The sequence below is a fragment of the Miniopterus schreibersii genome (assembly GCF_964146895.1).
Source record: "Miniopterus schreibersii genome assembly, chromosome: 6".
Lineage (NCBI taxonomy): Eukaryota > Metazoa > Chordata > Mammalia > Chiroptera > Miniopteridae > Miniopterus > Miniopterus schreibersii.
In genome coordinates this window covers 21851407-21872972 of record NC_138107.1, presented here as the reverse complement: position 1 = coordinate 21872972, position 21566 = coordinate 21851407, and the positions used below count along the sequence as shown (strand labels likewise).

The following is a 21566-nucleotide window of genomic DNA, read 5'->3' as shown; positions in this document are numbered from 1 at the left end:
AAGATGAGAAACTGTCCTATATAAAGAAAACCAACATGACATGATATGTGAATATAGCACATGGTTCTGGCTTGCATTCTGGACTGAAAAGAAATAATGCCATAAAGGATAATACAGGGTGGGGCAAAAGTAGGTTTACAGTTGTTCATATAAAAATTAAATAATTAATAAAAAATAATACAATAATTAATTCTGTGTTTCACACACTCACAACTATAAACCTACTTTTTCCCCACTCTGTATTATAAAGGACAATGTGCACTGATCCAGAAAAGAAAGGATGAGTTTGAGATGAAGGTAGTAAATACAGAGAAAGTTAATATAGAGTATATGTGAGAAAACAGTATTGTATCTATGCTAAATTTCCTAAATTTGATAACTGTTATATAAGAAAATTTTCTTATACTTAGAAAATCCATGCTGAAGTATTATGGATGAAATGTCATAACGTCCATAGCTTACTCTCAATTGGTTCAAGAAAAATGACTGATAGGTAGATAATAGATGGAGAGATAGATGATAGATAGATAGATGATAGATGATAGATAGATAGATGATAGATGATAGATGATGATAGATAGATAGATAGATGATAGATAGATAGATAGATAGATAGATAGATAGATAGATAGATAGATAGATAGATGATAGATAGATATAGATAGATAGATAGATGATAGATAGATGATAGATAGATAGATAGATAGATAGATAGATAGATAGATAGATAGATGATAGATAGATGATAGATAGATGATAGATGATGATGATAGATAGATAGATGATAGATAGATAGATAGATGATAGATAGATAGATAGATAGATAGATAGATAGATAGATAGATAGATAGATAGATAGATAGATAGATGATAGATAGATGATAGATAGATAGATGATAGATAGATAGATGATAGATAGATAGATAGATAGATAGATAGATAGATAGATAGATAGATAGATAGATGATAGATAGATGATGATGATAGATAGATAGAGATAGATAGATGATAGATAGATAGATGATAGATAGATAGATAGATAGATAGATAGATAGATAGATAGATAGATAGATAGATGATAGATAGATAGATAGATAGATAGATAGATAGATAGATAGATAGATGATAGATAGATGATAGATAGATGACAGATATAGATAGATGATAGATAGATATAGATGATGATAGATGATAGATTAGATAGACGATAGATAGATGATGATGATGATGATAGATAGATAGATAGATAGATGATAGATAGATAGATAGATAGATAGATAGATGATAGATGATAGATAGATAGATGATGATAGATAGATGATAGATAGATAGATAGATAGATAGATAGATAGATAGATAGATAGATAGATAGACAGATAGACAGATGATAGACAGATGATAGACAGATGATAGATAGATAGATATAGATAGATAGATAGATAGATAGATAGATAGATAGATAGATAGATGATAGATAGATGATAGATAGATAGATAGATAGATAGATAGATAGATAGATAGATAGATAGATAGATAGATAGATAGATAGATGATAGATGATGATAGATAGATAGATGATAGATAGATAGATAGATAGATAGATAGATAGATAGATAGATAGATAGATAGATAGATAGATGATAGATAGATGATAGATAGACAGATAATAGATGGACAGATAATAGATATAGAGATATAAAGCAAATGTGTTAAAATGTTAAATAATTAGTGAATCTAGATGAAGGATTTTAGCTATGTATTGTACTATTCTTGAAACTTTCCTGTAGCTTTGATATTTTTAATATCAAATAAAATGTAAAAAGGTTAAAGTATGAAAAGAATATTCATATTATAACATTTTAGTACAAATACGTTTATCTTAGTGTCGACAAATCACAGATATCAGTTACCAAGTGCTTTATGAATCCTTTGTCAGCCTGAAGCAAAAATACAACTGAACTATCACTTTATTTTAGATGTACAGACAATTTGGGGGCAACAGACATTAATCACATTGGCTTATTTAAACTGATTTGCTTTGACAAGATGTCCTGGGAAAGACTGGGGGTAGGAGAACCTAAAACTTTGCAAGAGAATAAAAAAAAGAAGACAAAAGACCAGCGATTTTCACCCTTTTTTCTCTCGTGGCACATAAACTAATTATTAAAATTCTGCAGCACACCCAAAAAATATTTTTTGTTGATCTAACAACAAAAAAAATAGGTATAATTCATTCACTCTGGACAGCTATTGTTGTGTTGGCTGTTGTCATTTTTTATTTGACAATCTAAGGGGGAAAAAGGTCAGTGCCCCTGACTAAATAGTCAGGTATTGGATGTTTTAAACATTCTTATGGCACATTGGTGAAAAATTGCTGCAATAGACCATAGGGTGGGATGGGTGGAAACAGAGAGAAGAGGAGGCACTAATTTTGCACTAAATCCAGGCAGGAAAAGATTAGTTTGGGACCAGGGAAGTAGCTATGGAGGAAATAAGAATTGGGGAGACTGAATTTGTTTTGAGGGGAGAGCCACAGCGATGCTAATGGACTGGCTGTGGGGTATGGAGATGAGAGAAGTTAGTGATGGTTCCAGAGTTTTGGAACTGAGTGATTAGAAAGATGGAGTTGCCTGAAAAGGGAAAAACTGTAAATAATTTTCACTAAGAAAGAACAGGAGTTGAATTTTGAACATGTTAAGCTGGAGAGGTCTTTTAGATATCCAAATAAAGGTGTTGAGTAAGAAGTTGGCTATATGAGTCTGGAGTTTGAATGTGAGGTTTTGTCTGAAAATATAAATGAGGGAGTTATCAAGATGTATAGAGCATTTAAGGCCTTGAGATTGAATTATATCACCTAACCATGGAGTGAGTACAGATAGAAAATAAACGAACAAACCTACCAAGGTGGTAAATCTGAGGAAGGCTAAGGCTAAAAACTGTGTAAATAGAAAACAGCCAGTAGTTCAGTTTATCTAGGACTTAGGATGCATGAATCTGAGTGGGACAAGTTCAGGCTGGTTATGATGGGTCCAGGAGAGAATACAGAGACTTTGGAATGCAGCCTATGAAATTTATACTTTATTTTTTAGGTGGTAGGATTCCATGAGGGCCTTAAAGAAGACATTTGTTCCCTTTACATTTATGGTCATAACAAATATTTTAACCCTGTTTTTATCCTCTTATTTCTAACACTTCTTCTTTGTTGTTTCTTGTATTTTGCAGTTTATATATTTTCCCCTTCATTTTATAATTTCTGATACCTTGGAAAGCATATTATTATCTGTTTTAACTTCTATTACTGGGTAATTGTGTACTTTAACTTTATACTTATATGCTTAAGCAAGTATATTTTAATATATCAACTTTGGAAATGAAATTATATCTAGAGACCAATTCTAACAAAAAATGAGAAATGTTTTGCATCTTTTCTTTCTTCCAACTTACCTATGCATACCTCACAAAAACACAGATCTATACATTCTGGTACTGTTTTGTCCCAATTTATTATAGTTATTTTTTTTAATCATATACCTTTTATATTTAAAAATTATAATTTAACATTAGGTTTCATAATGAGTTTATTCAACAGTTAGATATATTTAAATTAAAAAGGTGCTCATACTACTCAATTCCTATCATAAATCCCACAGAAATTCCTGATTTTAATTCTTTGATTACTTGGATTATATTTTTTAGTAAGTTTTTCAGGGAATATGTGTGATATATGTTCCTACTTTTTGAATCATTGAGAATGACTATTAAGGACATGAAATATGTATCTATAAATAAAAATAGAGATTATGCTTAGAAACTTATTCTATTTGGGAATTTAAAAAAATAGATTTGAGACACACTAACGCTACTAGCAAAAAAAGAAGAGAAATCACTTTATTACAGAGATAATAAAGTTAAGGTGATATTGGGCTGCAGGTGGCAACTGGAAATGTATAGCTATAATTCAGAAGTGAGAATAGTAAATGTAGACTTAGAAGTAACCAATATAATGGAAAATAAAGTTTAATAAACTATGAGCCTGCCAAGGGGCAGTGGGGGAAGAGATGCCTTGAGATGAGACTAAAATTCTGGGGACAAGAATAAGAAAATGAGCATGAGTAGATGCTCAAGGTGAGGACAACTGTAAGAGATTACACACAATGATCTCTTCAAAGGAATAGATCTGCACTTGGTAAGGTGAAGGCTTCTCACAGGATACTACCCAGCTATCCTTGTAAAACTGCTAAGACTCACTCTGCTGGGCTTCCAAGTCCTTTTGTTGACCAGTAGCCTAGCTACAAATGGGAAACCTGCTATCTTCAAATACCCCACACAGAATTTTGACATGATCTGAGTTAATGGTAAGAATCATGATATCGTGATAAATAAGAAATTAGAAGCTAAACTTCTCTAAAAATAAAGTCTTCAGAATTTTTTTTTAAAATAGTTATATAACCTTTCACAGGTCTTATATCAAGCAAATGATAGATCTAGAGCTCAAATCCAGGTCTTTCCAACTCCATGGCACCATAATTTTCAACATTATCCTATATTGCTTTCTCAGAGATTTGCCTCTTAGAGATGCCACTTGGGAGAGTAGCCAGTTAGACACTGTGAGATTAGAGTCAGGAGAGGGGAGTAGGGTGGAGATGTTACTCTCAAGTTAACCTGGCCATGTCCCTCAGTTATCTATGTAAGGAACACCCATTTAGAGCCTGTGATTTACTAAAGATAAAAATTCTCCTATGGATACAATTACTAGTGAAAAGCTATCCACAGGATAAGTGCAGTGGACTGAAAATCAGATCTGTCCATGCTATTGGGTCTCCCAAGAAGTGGGTGTTTGCTACAGAATCTGAACACATTTCTAGAGTGACTTTCCAGTATCATCTCAAAAACCTTCAAGTCGTACCATATATAACTTTTTGACACACACAAAAATAAATGAGGCAGGGACAAAATTTACAGAAATTCAGGATCACTGAATTTCTGGAATAAAAATTCATATTCAAATGTTCCCTCAACTATGAGATGAAAAGGCCTTTACAACAAGGGCATTATGAACAGTTACAGCTGAAAAGGCAATGCAAATGTGTTAATCTTCCCAATTTGAAGAATTCTAGAAGAAAAAAGATGCCTGCATTTGCAAGGCAAAGAGTACTCTTTTATTAACCAAAATGAAAAAAGAAAAAAAAAATGCCCAGCTATTGCTCGTGTATATATAGCCACCTGCTATAAAGTAGAGAAAAACAATCAAATCACTCTGGAAAGCCTTCCTGGTGGATAAGCTAAACCCTCTTCTCCTGTTGTATTTCACTTACATCTAGGTAATGTGACCCTGATTGCATGAGCAATACTTCACAAATAAAAGCTGCAGGAACATTCAGTACCCATTTATTATCCCATCATCATAGACTTGACACACCCAACAGTAAGTGTAATTATGTGCAGCACCATAAATAGCAATCTTATCTCCCTTCACTACTGTGGATAATTCTTAGTTTCAAAGGACACTATTGGAGTATGGGGGGAACAGGTAATAAAACTTTAAAAGTTGAGTGCTAAGTTTCACCTAAAGAGTAGAGGAATGTTTGGATGCCAGGTTAGGAAAGAGAGAAGGGAGGGGTGGGCAGAGATAGAGATGAGAGAGGTGAGAGAGATGAGAGAGGGAGGGAGAGAGGAAGAGATAGAGAGAGAAGTTCAAGGAAGGACAAAGGGGAAAATGTGAGAACTGTGACTTCTGTATTTTGTAATCCCAACACATAACTAAGAATATGTTAAGAAGGTAAAATTGCATTTTGAAACATATTTCAAGAACAAATCATTCAAATCATAATAATTTTTATAATCCCAAGTTCTTCTTTCTTAAAATTTTTAAAATTTCAAAAGAATATATAAGCTCAAGTTTAGTCTTAAGAACAGTTACATGAAAAGCAGTTCTACAAATTCACTATTCTCACTGCAACCCACAATTTTCTTAAATTACTTCTCATTATATAAAGTTTTACTAAAATCAACTTTTCCTTGAGCAATTTGAAAATTGAGCATGCATCAATCCATAGCTAATTTAACATGTTACCTGCTGCTACTATAAAAAGTCCCATCAACTAAAACATAACTACTGTGATACACAGCAAGAAACACAAAGACAAGACGCAGCAATTGTTGATGTCAAAGGTATGACACAGTGACAATAACAAGGAATTGCACTGACGATGCCAGAGAACTCACAGTACGTTCAAGTCCAAGGTACCAGCTGCACACGGAGTCTGGTGCCACATGTCAATCTAGGAGATGTCAAGGAAGCAATGGTTGTAACGACAAAGTCAGTGTCAGCCAATAGAAATCATTAGCAAACACTTGCCTGTGTCAGCTGCTGATACTGATGAGCTGTAAAGATGACAAAGCATTGTACAATTATGCCTCCTACCTCCCTCCTTCCCCAACAGCTCAGGACTAGAAATAGCAGTACATCTGTTTTTTCAGTCCCATCTGAATATATTAACCTATCTTGACCTTAGTGTTCTAAGAGAAACTCTGCCTGGAAATTGAGGGAAGCCCTATTTCAAAGTTTAATAAAAGGACATAATTTGACTTAGTTGCAAAGTGTCACTCTTTCAAATTATATGTATGTATAGAGTGTACCAAAAGAATATATACACAATTTCACAGCTAATAGCTGTTAAATGAAAATGAAATGTATTTAATAAACACTGATCTTATAATTATTCAAAGTGTGTGCATACATTTGGGGGGGGGGGCATCTTGTATATGTGTGTGTGTGTATGTAAATATATATGTATATATCACATGACTAAGATTCACAAAAGTGCTTTCAAATGGAAAGCCTTAAGTAAAAAATTCAAATTTACAATAGCATCCATGTTAAATTAAGTGACACTCTCCAGTCAATTCAAGCAATTTTGCTCGGTGTCATCTTTGTGCCAGGAACTAAGAAAATAAAAGTGAAAAAGTCTGTTCCTGCTCACACTTGAATTCATAGCCTCATGAGAGAAAGAGACAAACAAAATATTACACAATGAGTTAACTGCTATGTTAATCCATAGATGGAAAAATGCTAAGCTAACCCATAGATGAGGAGAAGATATTTGGAGTACATAGTTCAAAACAGAATTTATAAGGAAGAAGTAAAACTGCCCTTATTTGCAGAGGATATGATACTGTGTATAGAGAACACTAAAGATTCCACACACAAAAAAAACTACTAGAACTGATAAATAAATTTAGTAGCAGGATACAAAATAAATATCCAGAAATCAGTTGCATTTTTATATAGCAATGATGAACTATCAGAAAGAGAAACTAGGAAAACAATCCCATTTACAACTGCATTAAAAAAAAAAAAAAAAAACACACCTTGGAATAAATGTAACCAAGGATGTAAAATACCTGTACTCAGAAAATTATAAGTCACTAAAGAAACTGAAGAAGATACAAATAAGTGGAAGCATATACCATGTTCATGGATAGGAAGAATGAACATCATTAAAATGTTCATACTACCCAAAGCAATCTATAGATTCAACATAATTCCTATCAAGATACCAATGGCATATTTCACAGAACTAGAACAAATATTACAAAAATTTACGTGGAACCACAAAAGACCTACAAGAGCCACAACAATCTTGAGAAAGAACAAAGTTGGAGGAATCACACTATCTGATATCGTGCTATACTATTATGCCACAGTAATCCAAACGGTATGGCACTGGCATAAAAACAGACACATAGATCAATGGAACAGAATAGAGAGCCCAGAGATAAACCCACACTTTTGTGGTCAAATAATATTTGACAAAGGAGGTAAGGTCATACAATGGAGTAAAGATAGTCTATTCAGTAAATGGTGCTGGGAAAATTGGACAGATATGTACAAAAAAATTAGACCACCTTTTTATACCATTCAAAAGAATAAACTCAAAATGGATTAAAGACTTAAATGTAAGACTAGAAACCACAAAAATCCTAAAAGAAAACATAGGCAGTAAAAATCTCTAACATCTTTCTTACCAATACTTTTTCTGATATAACTCCTCAGGCAAGGGAAACAAAAACATAAATAAACAAATGGGACCACATCAAATTAAAATGTTTTGCCCAGCAAAGGGAACCATCAACAAAATGAAAAGATAGTCCACTGAATGGGAGAACATATTTGCCAATGATATATCTGAAAAGGGGTTAATATCCAAAATTTATAAAGAACTTATATAACTCAACACCAAAAAAGGAACAATCCAATTAAAAAATGGTCAAAGGACCGGAATAGACACTTCTGCAAAGAGGACATACATGTGGCCAACAGACATATGAAAAGATGCTCAATGTCACTAATCATCAGAGAGATGCAAATTAAAACCACAGTGAGATATCACCTCACACCTGTCAAAATGACTATCATCAATAAACCAACAAACAAGTGTTGTAAGGATGCAGAGAATAGGGAACCCTTGTGCTCTGTTGGTGACAATGCAGATTGGTGCAGCCACTCTGGAAAACAGTAAGGAGTTAGAGTAGTACCTCAGTTTTCGAATGTAATCAGTTCCAGAAGACCATTCGAGTCCTGAAATGTTTGCAAACCAAGGGATCAACAGCTGACAGCTAGGCCTCAGGATCTTGCACTCAGTGGAAGCTGTGTGGCATGTCTAACTTCCGAGGCATGTTTGTTCGAAAACCGAAGCATTTACTTCCAGGTTTACAGTGTTCATAAACCGAAATGTTCGTCAACAGAGACATTCAAAAACCGAGGTACCACTGTACCTAAAAAAATTAAAAATGAATCTGCCCTATGACCCAGTGATTACACTTCTGGGAAGATATCCAAAGAAACCCTAAACATCGATTCAAAAGAATATATGCACCCCTATGTTCATTGCAGCATTATTTACAATAGCCAAGATTTAGAAGCAGCCCAAGTGCCCAGCAGCAGACAAGTGGATAAAAAAGTTGGGGTACATTTACACAATGGAATATTACTCAGCTGTAAAAACAAAGAAAATCTTGCCTTTTGTGACAGCATGGATGAACTCAGAGAGTATTACACTAAGTGAAATGAACCAGTCAGAGAAAGAGAAATCCCATATGATTTCACTTATGTGTAAAATCTGATGAGCAGAATGAAGGAGGGAACAGGGTGGAGGCAGACATGGATATAGAGGGCAGACTGCCGGCTGTTAGAGGGGAGGTGGATTGGAGGGCTGGGTGAAAAATGTGAAGGGATTAAGCAAAAAATAAAATAAAATAAAACTAATAGATTAAAAAATAAAGCAAAGTTTAAATTTTTATATATATATATGCTCTTCAAGTCAGTTTTTTAAATAAATGGAATAATTAGCAAATTATAAAAGAAAATACAAAGAATAAGAAATATGAATGAAAAAAAACAAAACGAGAAAAATAAGCAATCTTACTGGTAATCAGGAAAATGCAAATTAAACCCATACTGAAATATTATTTCCTACCCACCAAATTGGCAATACTATATGCTGGCAAGGATATGGAGCAACAGGTGATGTCACATATAGCTTAAGGGAGAGTGAATGGGTAAATCCACTTTGGAGAGGAATTTGGCAATGTCCTAGAGGAGAGCATGGGTACAATCGTTGACTCAGCAATCTTGTCCCTAGGTATATACCCCAGAGGAGCTCCTGCACCCAACCCAAGAAATCATGTACATAAATATTTTATCAATGTTTTACATTAGAGGAAAAGAGGACAACAATAGGAAATAATTTAAAGGTCTATCAATTTAAGAATAGATAAATATGTCATATATTTATCCAATGAAATAGTAAGAAGCATAAAATAAATAACCTAGAATTATACCTATCAACATACCTATATTTTAGCAACATAATATTGGGCAAATAAGCAAATTATAAAAGAATAAATACCATGATATAATTTGTGTATTATTTTTAAAAATATAAAACCAACTACATATAATTTTATAGACTAAATGTAGTATTAATATAAAATGCTCATAAAAATTATAAACACTAAATTTGGAATAGTAAACTCTGGGCCAAAGTGAGAAAAATAAGATAGAAAGGGATAGATTAAAAGTTTCGATTTATATTGAAAGTTCATTATTTCTCTTTGTCATATATCAAAACTACTTTAAAATATTAATAATAAGCTTAAAAATGCAACAAAACACAGGCAAAGGAGCAATCAGCTCTGCTTCAAGATAAGATTTTCTAAATTTTTTTGCCAGTAAATTTGTTTGTAAAGTTGTTATTAAAGATGCCTTTAAAAAAATCTATGGAGAAGCCAGTGTGTCTTAAAATATTCTGATAAAAACACTTTGAACCAAACATTATTTTGATTTTGAGGTTCCACTGCTTTGTACTAATTCACCTGCAACTGAAACTCTGAACACATTGCTTATATCAAACACTCAGTGTAATTTGAGAAATGTTGAAGGCTCTCCTTTTCACTATCACCAATGGAGACCTGGGGGTGTTTCAGGATTAAGAAGGTAACTCCTCCCCCAGGATCCTGTTCCTACTCAAAATTAAACTTTCAGGTCAATATTTTCTCTGATACTAAAGATTGATCATACTAGTGGGTAGTCAAGGAAAGAGGTCAAAATAGAGGAAGAGATATTTTAATCAGTCCATTGACTCCTCCATGTAGTGGTTTGTCTATGCAGTCAATAAATATTTAAATATTTACTGAGCATCTACGTGTTCCAAGCGCTATGGTGAGCGAATGAACAGAGATGAATTAGATATAATCTATTGCTCTCAGGAGGCAGTAGGGGATGTGTGATCTGAAAAATAAAATAATAAAATATAAAATAAAATAATAAAATTAATAATAATATAATAAAATAAAAAATAAAATAAAATAAAAATAAAATAATAAAATAAAATAATAAAATAAAATAATAAAATAAAATAAAATAAAATAAAAAACAACCCTTAACTTGAGTCTTGTAGGGTACTTCAGACAGCATTACAAAATCATGAATCTTAGAGTTGGAATATAGCTCATTTAAAACAAATTCTATGAGGTCAGAGTGAGGAAGATTGGGAAAAGGGGGCATAAAAAAAGAAAAATAAATGTTGTTTTACCAACAGAAATGACTGTTGATGAAGCAAGTCTTGTCCAAGAATAATTGGTCTGATTCAAAGTAAAGAAAAAGTATACTCTCCAAGTTTCTTCTGTATCTTTGGGTAGTTAAGATATATATTATACACACATATATATACACACATATACATATTCATGATATGTATTTATATTATATACAATATACAAAAATTTTTCCTCAGACAAAAATTTATATATAAGTAGATATAAATATATATAGATATAAAAAGATATTTAGAAGTTAACAAAGGGGTTTAATCTGACTTGGTTGTAAAAGTTGGAATATAAATATATTTTAAAAATATTTTTTTTGTCTGAGAAAGTCTAAGGGCCCTGGAAAGGCCAGGGTGGAGAGTTGATTAAACAAAGAGTCTACTAGGTGCACTGCATAAAAAAGTAATAAAAACTTTCAGGTTTAGAGTCTAAAGAAGCAAAGGCAATTGGGAAAAGGGCATGTCAGGGACCCAGAATGAGAAGGGGAGTCAAGTAGAAGTCTTGGGGAGGGGTTAGGGTTAGGAATTACAGCCAGGTAGGTGGCCAGGGCCCAAGTGAGAAAGGCCCACCATTGGTGACGGCACAGAAACGCCTGTGACCAGGATGTCTAGAACTCAGTATCGAGTTACTTCCCTTCCTGTGTTATGCTGCATAATTCATCTCCACTCGCTCTAACTTTTAGTAAAAGTCAACTCCACACAGCAGTTTTGTGCCAGTGATATTTGTGGGAACGCAGTCAGAGGGGCAACTGCTAATACGAGATTAAACAATGAAAAGGGGAAGTGCGACAATGAGAGGGGTGGTGGAGGACCCATGAAAGAAGAATTGGCGAGCAAGAGGTTGTACAAAACTGAGGTTACACACTTTGGGAGAATCTTTTAGAATATTTTGGGCACTCCAGACTTCTCAGAGTATGGGGGAAGGAGAATCAAGCCAGTTTATTTGGAAATTAACAGTGAAGGTGACATTTCAGAGCTGAAGTGCTTCAAATATCTAAGGCATCTTAGTGTCTGTACTTATTTATACATGCATATATGTGAAAGGCTAGACCAAGAAACCCCAAAATGTCTAGAGTGGTTTTCTCTGTATAATGAGTATTGGTGAGTATTAGTTTCTTTTTTTCTTTCTCCCTCCCTCCCTCCCTCCTTCCTCCCTTCCTTCCCTCCCCCTTCCTTCCTTCCCTCCTTCCTTCCTTCCTTCCTTCCTTCCTTCCTTCCTTCCTTCCTTCCTTCTTTCCTTCCTTCCTCCCTCCCTCCTTTCCTTCCCTCCTTCTTTCCTCCCACTTCTTCCCCCCTCTCTCTCATCTCTAATTTCCAAAAAACATACCAGAAAGCTTAGAATGAAACAAAACAAATATATCATTAAAATAGAGTAAACTCAATCATTGAAAACCTTTTCTGTCCAACATGAATTTAAAAACACATGCCCTTGATAGTAAAAGCATTTTCCCACATTTGAATTTAAGCTTCAGATAAACACCAAATAAGTTTTTAGTATAGTTGTGTCCCACCAAATATTTAGGATAAAAAATTTCTAGGATAAGCATGTCCCCCATATTTTATGCAACATACTTACACTAAAATAATTATTTGTTGTCTATCTGAAGTTCAAATTTAACTGGGCCTCCCATATTTCTATTTGCTAAATCTGGCAACACTATTTCCAAGCCTTGTGCCAAGACTGTAAAAAGCGCTAGAGAACTACTTTGACTACTTTCTACCTGTGTGGTATTTTATGAGCACAAATTTTTAGGGAGAAAATAGAGAAAATTAATAAATTGATTACAAATCCATTTTCAAACACAGCTAACCTAATTGGTGGAAGTTAGAAGCAGTAGGTATATCAGAGGAGGCAGCTTTGACACCACAAAGAACCCCCTGCCAGTCGAAAGTGGTAAATAGAAAGAGTTGAAACATTTCTGCCAAGTTATTAGTAGGTCATGAAGGCATATAACCTATTCAGGTCACCATTCCGTCTTTCTGTTAAATTGCTGAGTGAAAATGAGAACAAACTGGACCACAGCAAAGTGGATTTCTGATCTAGAAAACTGTTAAATTTTACCTGCATGTAAAGCTATTTTCTCATTAATGAGAAAATGCTCCATAGTTTTCGATAACAGTTTAAATAATTCAACGATATGTCTGGCAAGAAAACATACGTGATGAGCCATGTATTTTGAAGATCAATGCTCCTGAGTGAACTTTACCCATCTGTTTCTTCAAGCATTTGCTTCCTTACAAACTTTATAAATGTTGTGCCAAGATCAGTCAGTGTTCTAAGTCTATGCAGCTTTTGGTCCTACCTTTTTCATCTGCTACAACAAGCAGTGAGCAATGACAGATGGCATTTTGCCTTTTCCTAATATTAAGACACACAGTCTCTCACTGCTATAGAGGGTGTGCTTTGAAAAGCCCCTTGCCCTTCTTGATTTTTTAAGGAAAAGTTAAGTTTGGTATGTTTTTCAAGCAAAATCACACCTGATAATATTTTGAATATCAAAGCTTTTAATACAGTCTACTTTTTATAGATTCACTAAAAATAGTCTAAATCAGGGGTCTGCAGCTAAGGCCCACAGACCAATTCTGGCCTGCCACCTATTTTGGAAAATAAAGTTTTATTGAAACACAGTCACATTCATTCATTTCTATATTGTCTTCTGCTACAACAGGTTCAAATAGTTACCACCCACAAAGACTAAGAGAATGACTATCTGGCCCTTTACACAAAGTATTGCCATCCTCTGGTCCAAACAGACATTTACCACCAGTCAAGGGGACTGATCATTCCCCTGGAACTGATTTGGATATAATTAGGATAGTATGCCAGTTTTGATTATTCAGGCTTTTCATAGTGCTGAGAGACTAAAGTCTAAAGCACTGTCAATAAAAATGTCAATGTCAATATGAACGTGACTAGCAAAGCAACAGGAAGAGTAAATTTGATGAAAAGGGCTCTCTCCTCACTGGATCAAATGCAAGAGGCATTCTCAGTGGATCATTCACCTTAGTCCTTTGATTCTGGGAGATATAAGAGCTATGAAACAGTTATCCAGTTGCTGTAAGAATCAGGTTAACAATCCAGTTTGATTTCTTTCTCCTTTTATCTTGTTAAAGCTAAAAATCCATTAAAGTTCTAGCCTCTGGGAAAATCCCACCCTCACCCCCAGAAAACACTAGCCTAAATCTAGCCTAGAAACAATATCAACCAGACCCCATGATCAGTAGGTACACTTTCATTTGGGGAATATAGGAGGTGCACATTTTCCACTCAGGGCTTTTTAAGATAAAATTGTATCCAGTCTCTGATATTGGTGGTACCTCCAGGACGCTATGAAAATTTATTCTTTGAAGCCTGAAAAAGCCACCCCAGAGACAATCTATTGGATTGCAATCAATTTACAGCAGGAAATCTTTCAAACGTTGGCTACAGGCATGCCTCTTTTCAAAAACCTGTGCATTACATTGCATTTCTATTCATTAAACCCTACTTGCAGCGTCCTAAAGATGCTTTCCTCCTGAAACATGGTCAAGAAGCCTTTCCAAATTATAGGTCCAAACTCTCACCCCTGCAGTTGTGAAAGCGAGGACAGTGAAGGCAACAAATGCTGCTTTGGCAAAGCCCAGACACATCAACCTGGTTTCCATTGGGTAAGGGGACACCTTGACCACACATTGCTGATAATGCACAGTCAGCACATAATTTTTAGTTATATTTGGAGTGGCTTTGGGAAGGCTAATAGAGACTGTAGGGAGGGGCGTTAGGTTTCCCCACCCTAAGCCACCCCTTGGTACAGCCATTGATTGCAAGATCATGGAAGGAGGAGAGGAAGAGTGATTGTAGAGAGGTAAGCACTTCTGCAGAGATATCAGACATGTATCATGCTCATGCTCATGCTCACCAGAGCAGGAGGCTTTCGTAGGCTAAAAAAGGAGTGAAATAATTCACCCTATTACTGAAAAATATTCTTAATTGGGATCCGACTTAACTTCTTCCTGTCCTTTGTACCATTTATCAATAAACAGGAAAAAAAGGTTCTGTAATGATGAGATACACATATTCAAATTCCCTCTTTTAAGTGTAGTGAAACTTGAGTGACAAAGGTAAGTCTTGGGTTGGCTTTGGGAACTGACCTTTGACTGACCTTTGGGGCATTACCTGGCAGACTCTAGAGAAGAGCCTGTGAGGCAGCAGCCTTGGTGCTGCGCAATCAGTCATTAGAAAAACTGCCTTGGTGACCTGGGAGACCAGGAGGCCAAAAGCAACGAAAGAGAAAACAGCTCTTTGTGAGAAATCTCTGAAGTAATATCTTAACTTGTATCTTGACTATGGACCCATATAAGTAGTGGTCTGAAAAAAAATAGCACTTTCACTTTTTAAAACATTTATAGCCTGGAAACATGTATGATAGAATCTCTACATATTACAGTTACTAACAGTCATCACTAATATTTATTGAGCAAATGGTATGTGCTAGACCAAGGGGTAGGGATTTTCAATATTTATCCAACTCATAATAGTAAACCTATTTATAACTACTGCATACTTAAAAGTTGCTTTAAGGAATTTGATCAAATTTGTAAAAGTTCTGATATGGCTATTAAAATTCAACAAACCAAACACAAGTTCATCTCCAAAAGGGAGTACGAATAAGCATGAATCACCTTGGATAAAAATTCAGTAAGAAGCACAAAGACATTTCTCTGATTATTATTCAGGGACTTTTTTTCTCAAATAAATATAGCAGCTATATTTCATATGCTTTTGCAAATGAAAAAGTCAGAAAATTTGAAATTTATGAGCAAATTTAAGAATTTCTGTCTATAAAATAACTTCCATTTATTGGCTATTTACTGTGTACCAGCTATTTTACATCTAGTGTTTCTAATCCCTAACAGGCTCCCTATTATCTTATAGACAAGGAAACTGCATACTTGCCCGAGGCAGCGTAACTAACAAATGACACAATTGGGCTTTAAACTCAAGACTGATGTCCCCAAGGCTGGGCTCATTCTTGGATGCCACTCAGCTTACCCAGCTGTGTGAATGCTTTACAGTAGGCAGAAGTAGGAACACAGAAACAAAGAGACACACCCATTAATTTGCATAAATTAAGCCAAACCCAGGCTGCTTCCACTTACGTGCAAACTTCCCCAAGCTAAAATATCAAAATTAGTAATCTTTCAGGAAGACAACTGAACAAAGGTACCTGTACTATGATCCAAAGGTATTTGTTTTTTAAAGTGAGAACATGAAAGCTAGCAAAAAAAAAAAAAAAAGTTATGGCTTTGATTTCATTTTTCCTCAAGAAAAGAAAAGCAATGCCAAGTCTGAAGGCGTGTGGTGATTAGCAACAGAATTCTCCCATTCCAATTCAATTCACACATCTGCACAGTGTAGGCAGGTCACAGAGGTGAACACTCAACACTACTATAAAATCAATTACATTTTCCACCTATCACAGCAGGCACATACTGGGAGTCATTTATCAATAGTGCTGTAAAAAAAACAAAACAAAACAAAACAGAACACTGAACTTCAAACTAACAAGATAACAAACTTGGTGGAAATTCAGCTTTTAAAACTGTTAAAAGAAACATTCTTAGGAAAATGAGGCTCGAAGTCCAAAGAAATGGCAAGAAGGAAAATTGATGACACAAAAGTAAACTTAACTTGGTTTAGCAACGATTAAAAATATGAATTCTTAAATAGTAGCCCATTTATTGCTAGCTTATAAAAATCTTTCATTATAAATTGTGGAGTTAATATCTGATAGCAAAACTAAAATTTGGTAATTAAATCTAACTTACAAGTGAGCCTGGATGCACCTCCGTTTAGTTGTGTCTCTGCTGGAAGAACTTAAAATTCAAACTCTAGGGAAAATGAGATTCAAATTATGTTAGGAATAACAGAGATTAATAGTAGTTTCAGATCTGTGGCCCGTCCTCTAGGCCAGTGGTTCTCAAAGTCTGCACGACATCACCTGGGAATATGTTAGAAATGCAAATTCTCAGGTGCCACCCAAGACTTGCTAAATCAGGAACTCTGGAGGTGGGACTCAGCAATCTATGTTGTAATAAGCTCTTAGGAAATTCTAAAATTTGAGAACCACTATTCTAGGGCCCATGAATTCAGTGTTCTGGTTTACAAGAATTGGTTAAAATATGTGCAGTTAGGACTAACCAAAGGAAAAGTGAACTACAGTAATTATCAATTTACAGATACTGAAAGTTTAATTGCAAACTACTTTGTGTTGTTTTTCTATAAGAACATAGTAAAATGTACTAAAATTCTCAGTAAAATTCACAAAGCCAATTTAACTTCTAAAATTGGAACTCTCATACTAAAAATACAATTTAATGGGTATCGGAATGGAATGTCCTTGCAACTATGGAAAGCTGAAAACTGATACATGGGAGTGGCCAGGCTGATACCTTTGTAACAAACCCAGTTATTAATAACTGGAAAGGAGCAAGGGAAAGGCCAGATATTAAAGGCATGCCATTTGTGCAGTTTTGCCTGAAAGCTGAAATTTAGACTTATGCCCAATAAAGTGTGGGTGACACAGGGAAGGTACTTGCCTATCAGTCACCCCTAGGAACAGGTCATTGGCCAGGGTAGGCATGGCCACTGCAAGCACAGGAAAATCTGAGATCCTTAAACCCCCTAAACAAAGGAGTTCTCTCTCTTGCTTTCGATTGACTCCTGACCTGTGGGTCTCTCACGGTCCTGCTCTCTCGCATTCGCCTACATGGCCCACAGCCATGTGAACCCCACACAATGGACTAATGGACTGCAACTAGCCTAATGTTAGCCAGGCCCAGCTCCACCATGGAACGGAAACTTTGGACACTGGCTTTGCTTCTTGCTCTACTAAATCCCCAGCTGCACCTTTTGCAGGAATGGACTAAGGGAAATGGGACTTCAGAAACCCAAGGATGTAATTCCACTCAAAAATCACTCATCCTCCGGTCCAAGTCTCAAAAAATTCTTTGTCTCAAGATATCTTAAGGACCTGACCCCCAGCACCTAGTGGGGAGAGGGATCCCCCACTTTTACTAGTGGATACTCCACTTCAATAACAAAGGTGTATGAGAAAGGGTCAACTTGCTCCTGCAAAAAGGTGCTCCAAGTCCCACTGACCCCGCCCTCCCATCCCCAGGAAGAGGGTGCAGTTTAGAGGTCGGGCAAGGTCACAGGGGAGCAGTGACAGAGACTGAGCTCCCCGGGCAGAAAAAGAGAGTGAGTTCTGATGGCAGTCACTGGACCTCTGATCACCTGTGGCAAGGCTGAGAGAGGGATGGCAAACATCCCCAGAGATTTCAAGACTCTAACGCCCAGCGGAAGCTGACAAAGCCAACAGCAGTCCCTGAGGGGGAAGAAAAAGAGGAATGCTTAGGAAGTACCCATTTGTATCTATGGGCTGTTTGTTGCTCAGACACTTGTAAGCAGAAAAGAATGAAGTCACTCACTCAATACACTTACATGAAACATTCAGAAAAAGAGAGCAAGATTACTTTTGATGACAGAGTCAGACAGGATTTTGTTTCTGCTCCCTTAAGACTTCTCAAAAACTATCACAACGCCATTTCAAGGTAAATCACAGCTTGCTTCAAGCAGCAGAACCCTAAGAAACTCCAGAAAACAATTACTAATAGACTCTACCAAAAGCAGTGCTTCATTTCGCTTGGAATCTGGCAGAGTTTAGGGAGTTGAAGCAGAAAATACATATGCCTAAATCATGGGATTTGAAGTTCAATGGGAAAGTATTTCTACTCCCAAATTACAACACATGGCTCACGAGCTAAGATTTTTTTTTAAAAAAAACAAACATATATCCATATGAACTTTATCTATAAAGAATTTACCTTGGGGAGTTTGCGTGTTTATTTAATGTTTCTATGATTTCTCAAAATTCTTTAACTCGCCCTTAGAATTAACTTAAAAACTAATTTATAAAAAAATAAAACTACTTTACTGCCTTACAGTTACACCTTTTTTATATTAAAAAAATCCTAAACAGATTAACTCATCATGACTTTGACTCTTTTTAAAAATAAAATCTGCTATCGAAAGAAAATGATTTATCATGGACTCAACAGATGAGGAAAAATTGTTCCCAATGAAGTTTCTGGAATAAGAAATAGTATGTAAATATGATTATAGTCTATGGAGGTGACAACTTTGATAGAGAAGGCATCCATGCATGCTTAAGTTTATCATGTTTGTTAAAATATCTATCAGTACTACAGGAAAGTATATACATCTCCATAAAAGAGGGTCATACAGTGCTTGAAATTTCATTATTATTATAAACTTATTTTCTCTCTCCCTGAAGGTCTTATTTTAAAACACGAATATCTAGGAGAGAAGTGACACATTAAGTCACCTCCAATTTAAACAGGTTAGTGGTTACCAGAGGCATTGGGGGGAAGGGGGGAGGGTAGGCAAAATGGGTGAAGGGGGTCAAAAGGTACAACTTCCAGTAATAAAACAAGTCATGGGTATGTAATGTACAGCATAGTGACTATAGTTAATAATACTTCACTGCATATTTGAAAATTGCTAAGTGAGTAGATCTCAAAAGTCCTCATCACAGGAAAAAACAATATTGTAACTACGTATGGTGACAGATATTAACTAGAGTTATTGTGGTGATCATTTCACAATATATACAAATTCAAACAGTAAATTATTGTGTTGTATACCTGAAACTGATATGTTGCATCTCAAATATACCTTATTAAAATTTTTTTTTAAGTTACCTACAAATAATAGGAGCAGTTCTTAACTCTGTCTAAAGCATTCACCTTCATTCTCTTCAAGAAATCCACGGGTAGAATTCAAGTGACCCATCATGGGGAAAATGTTACATTATGTTTTCATTGATTTCTAACTGAAATTTATATTTCCTTCAACTATAAATGTAATCAATCAACCTCTATAGAATTAGCGCTATCTGTGACTTTGATACCTAGAAAAATCAGATTTTTAAAATATTTTAAGTGTTGCAGATATAGCAAAATCAGGGGTCACTACTTTGAAATTATAATAAACCCAACTCCGAATTCTGTTATTGAATGAATGAAGACGCACGTATTACTGTCACCATTTTAGAAAATACGTTGATCCCTCAATTTCAATATAAGTGGTTTCCTTTAATGTAGGTATTTTATATTATGTATGTAAAAGCAACATGCTAAAAGGGGGCCATCAGCTTCCTCAAACTGACAAAAGGATGCATGGCTCAATAAAGATTAGGAATCCCTGCCTTATTTAATGAGTTCATTTATCATATTTGTTTTTCTTTGTCCAGGACAGCAGAAGATTGCGGAACATATAATAGCTGTGGAAAGGGTTCCTCAAGGTTAAAAAACAAATTTTGCATGTAATAAATTTGAAATACCATGCCTTTTTCAAAAACAAAAGAAGCAACGTGGTCCTAGAGGCACGTTACACAAACTGTCAGCTTGAAAATCATTAGCTGGACATAGCTGCTATATCTATGTGAACAAAATGCCAGCGGAGACTCTGCTTAGAGCAATCTAGTTTAACAATTTGCCGTTATCTAGGATATCAATCGGGGAGAAGGTGGGGAAAAATGGAAAAGCTGACACTATATCAGCCTGGGCTAGTCTCAGCGTGATACTAAATACCTGAAGAAAATGAAGGAGAAACAACAAAAATGATGAACGAGGCGCGGAGACTGGCGTGGGGGATAAATTGGATTGCGGCGTCCTGGAAAATGCTCACGCAGCCCCGCACAGGCCGCGGGAACGGCCCTCCCCTGAGAGCCAAAGCAATCCTTTGGTGTGGTTTACGCTGAAAAGGAACAGAGGGGGTGGGAATGAAACAAATTGAGAAACTGTGTGGTGGACACGTTGTCACAAAGATAAAAAACGCTTAGCAAAAAAAAATGATTGTCAGGTAAGCCAAAGCTTTTGCCTGTAATTTTTCAAGACATTCCAAATAATTATGTTGATGAAACATTACGGTACCAAAGAGAAATAAGATACGACTTAAGCTGACTTTGTAGTTCAGTCTCTTATGCTTGAAATAAAAACACTGCTGATTTGACCTTTTTTATAAAGAATATATTTTCTTAAATTTTTGAGTATTTTATTTCATTTTGAAATCAGAGGCATTATTTTCATCATCAAGCAATTGTAAAGGTCTCTACCAGACTGAACATGTGTATGTAAATATATTTGTTCTATTTGTTTCTATAAACATCCCAATGAAAAAGATTAATTCACATTATTGAGAAGGAAAGGATAGCATTCACTGAATAACATTGAAATTATCCCAAGAAGAAACACATACAGGGTGGGGCAAAACTAGGTTTACTGTTGCTCATATGGAAAATAATATAATAATTAATAAATGATAATACAAGAATAAATTCTGTGTTTCATGTACTCACTGTAAACCTACTTTTATTCCACCCTGTATATCTCCTA

The 21566-nt window shown here is 35.2% G+C and overlaps 1 protein-coding gene across 28 annotated transcripts in view; it reads right to left on the bottom strand.

Moving 5' to 3' along the window:
• MLIP (muscular LMNA interacting protein) overlaps window positions 1-21566 on the bottom strand; it is a 212256-nt gene that overhangs the window by 141437 nt on the left and 49253 nt on the right. The window contains exon 2 of one of the 28 annotated variants that reach the window (XM_081139648.1): window positions 6226-6281. The exons of the other annotated variants lie outside the window; for them this stretch is intronic. The gene's annotated coding sequence lies outside the window, so the exon portion shown is untranslated. The remainder of the gene's footprint in view (window positions 1-6225; window positions 6282-21566) is intronic. 28 annotated transcript variants of the gene reach the window in all.